Below are 3750 nucleotides of genomic sequence, written 5' to 3'. Positions count from 1 at the left end.
CAGATTTGGACCATAAGAGGTCCAGAGAGTCCTAATCATCCAGCTTTATGCAGTTCCATAAGAGTTTTGAGCCTAAGTTATCATTATAAGGGTTATTTTGTCAAATAGAGTCAAATATGTGATGCATGGACATAAAGGTCGGACCTTTATGTGTCTTTTGGGTGCTAGGAGGTCAGATCTATAAGTTAGGGAAACAGATCTTACCTCAGAAGGTCATATGCATAATGTCATGAAGGAAACACATCGAGTCCATGAGATGACTCGACAAGTCGGATCGAGCTGCCCCGTGATTCGTGACCAGTGGTAACCCGTCGAGTTGGGAGGTTAACTCACCGAGCTAAGTGAGGCCTTAGAAGGATTCAGAGGATACACATGAACTCGCCGAGTCACATGAGTACACTCGGCGAGTCTGTTCAAAGTTGGAACGTTGACTAGAGTGGACTTCAGTTGACCTTAGGGCTTGGTCAAACTGATTAAGAGGAGTCAGGGAAGGGTAGAATGGTGTTCTAACCATTCTCTAGAAAGGAGGATGTAAAGAGAGTATTGATTACAAGTAATATCATTGTGCTAGGCAGAGGCTAGATCGAGGATACCAAGCATGAGAGTTTACTAGACATCTTTCAAGGTGAGTCTTCTCACTATACTTTACCTTGAGTGGTAGTTATGTGTGACCAGAAGGTCTTATGTTCTTACATTGAGTATTATGTTATCCTGACTGATGTGTTATGTTGTGCATTATTTCTTTGTGATTTATGCCATGCGGAGTTTTATAGACCGGACTAGAGGGTCCAACGATTTATGAGGCCAAAGGGTCCTCAACCAGACTGGACCGGAGGGTCCAACAAGCTAGACCGAACCAGAGGGTCCAACGAGATAGACCGGACCAGAGGGTCCAATAAGCTATGGGACTGGAGGGTCCCGCTGAGACACATCAGACTAGAGGGTCCTACAGAGTTATAGCCTCGAGTGTCTAGTATGTGTATGTGGTATTTTGGGGAACTCACTAAGTTTTGCGCTTAGCGTGTTATGTGTTATGTGTTTCAGGTTTCTCAGGATCGCAGGACGGCACCGACTTGATTGTACACACCAAAGGAAGAGTTATGTGTCAGGATCCTGGAATATTAATGAGTTTATGTTTTGTAATTTGAATAAATGAGGTTTTTATACAATATGTTATGAAAAGTAGGCGATTTTAAAATGAAAAATTTGTTTGAAAATTTCCTTGTTACAAGTTGGTATCAGAGCCTTGGTTTGAGGGATTTGGATACACCTTCAGGTATGTCTGTACTCAAACTGAGGATTTGAGAAAAGTTTTCAAAAGAAACAATTATTTTGGAAACTAGTAAAATATTTCAAGAGAAAGTGAAAAAGAGCAGTGTGTATAATCAGCCAACGCCTGAACGGTGATTTCCCAAAATACCCTTATATAATTTATATTATGTGATATGTTATGCATGCTAGAGAGTAGGCTAGGTACTTCATATTTTAGGATTAGAGTGGCCTGATTTGTGATGCCTTAGCCTAGGAGTTGTTGTTATCTATGATGTGCTTTCGAGTATATGCTGAGTAAGAGTATCCAGTAGGAATATTTCAGAGATAGAGCTTCGAGTAGAGGAGTAGTCTAGGAGAGATACCTAGATAAGCTTCGAAGAATACCTGCTGAGAAAGTAGTTATATGCCCATGTGGGGTAGAGTGCTTGAGTTCGGTGACACCTTTTGTGTGTAGTTAGAGCAAGTGGAGTTGTAACTTAGAGTGGTTTATGTGTTGGTAGAGATTTTCGATGCCTGAATGCTGCTTTCTTGGTGCTTTGTGGAACTCTCGATGATGGCAGACAGATACTAAGTGAATATAACGATATTCAGGAGGTAGATGGCTGGCCTCATTAGGAGTTCTTTAGCAGCTGATGGCAGAAAAGTGTGAGGTTAACTCGACGAGTTGAGTGAGGCCTTAGAAGGATTCAGAGGATATGCATGAACTCACCGAGTCACACGAGTGCACTCGACAAGTCTGGTCAAAGTTGGAACGTTGACTGGAGTCGACTTCAGTTGACCTTAGGGCATGGTCAAACTTATTAAGAGGGGTTAGGGAAGGGTAGAATGGTCTTCTACCCATTCTCTAGAAGGGAGGATGTAAAGAGAGTATTGATTACAATTAATATCATTGTGATAGGCAGAGGCTAGATCGAGGATATCGAGTATGAGAGTTTACTAGACATCTATCGAGGTGAGTCTTCTCACTATACTTTACCTTGAGTGGTAGTTATGTTTGACCGGAAGGTCTTATGTGCTTACATTGAGTATTATGTTATCCTTCCTGATGTGTTATGTTGTGCATTATTTCTTTGTGATTTGTGCCATGCGGAGTTTTATAGACCGGACCAGAGGGTCCAATGATTTATGAGGCCAGAGGGTCCTCAACTAGACCAATATGGAGGATCCAACGAGGTTTTTATACAATATGTTATGAAAAGTAAGTGATTTTAAGATGAAAATTTTGTTTGAAAATTTCGTTGTTACACAAATATACTTTTAGGCATATCTGTGTATCCGACCTACCCTGCCGAGCATATTTGGGTGCTATATGGGTGCCCGACCTACCCTCCGGTCTATTTCAACCGGTTACGGGGTCTATTTTATCCCTAACACTACCACATAATAACAACACAAACATACTGTCAGCCAAATATGGGTGCCCGACTACCCTGCCAGGAATATCTGGGTGCCCGACCTACCCCTCGGTCTATTTCAACTGGTTACGAGGTCTATTTCACCCCTACCACTACCACATAATGAGTTACATAAATCACATGATCATCAAGTAATACATGAACGATGATAATTATCACACATACAACCATCATACTATGCAATAAATAAAGGATCGGCATTGGTGCCTTACCCGTAAAATTCACGAAGGGAGACTCACCTCGAATGCAAAAGCTTACTGAAAGAAATTCTTAGTTGTTTCCATGACGACCTCCAAAACTATCAATGCCAAAATAACACCCAATTAACAATTGGGTTCCAAACTATGCTCCATAATCCATACTTAGGGTAAAATAACCATTTTACCCTTTGCCCAACTAGACTTACAACTAAGGCCCAAGCGCAAAACCAAACAAGCCCAAAACTACAAGATACATAAAAGCCCACTAATGGCCTAATTTTACAAATTAGGCCCAACCCATATTGTCCTTATCCTAATTCCCAATAATTCATTGTCTAATGATAAATCTTAGATGACGCAAGGCCCAAACAGCAAGTCCAATAAAGTGGACCAAAGGAAAGCAAAGCCCAAAACACCACAACCCAAAATCCATCAGATCGACGAACACATGGCATACGATTAGCTACGCTGGGCGTGCTCAAGGAGTTCCACATCGTGACCAAAAGGAGGTACGCTGGAAGTACCTTTAGTTATGCGGGGTGTAACCGCTATTTATCCATAACTTATTTCACAATTTAATCCGTTAAGTCCTTCCATCAAAACCTCAGAAGACCTTCCAACTAAGCTCTTAATGAATAAATTTGGCACCTTTATGCATTTGCATGACTCAGTAGGATCCAACAACCAACTTAATCCATTAAGACCCAACATAATCCATCTAAAACATGCATGGATGGTTTTTAACCTTAAAGGCAACATCTTTATGAACTTATAACGTCAAAAATGCTAAGAGTAGCAACTCAAAGATCTTGGAGTGGTGTCCATGAAGGGTTATGAGTATTCTAACACTTCCTAAGTGTACA

This window comes from Lactuca saligna, chromosome 4 (genome assembly GCF_052625555.1).
Source record: "Lactuca saligna cultivar CGN05327 chromosome 4, ASM5262555v1, whole genome shotgun sequence".
Lineage (NCBI taxonomy): Eukaryota > Viridiplantae > Streptophyta > Magnoliopsida > Asterales > Asteraceae > Lactuca > Lactuca saligna.
This window is presented reverse-complemented; position numbering follows the sequence as displayed.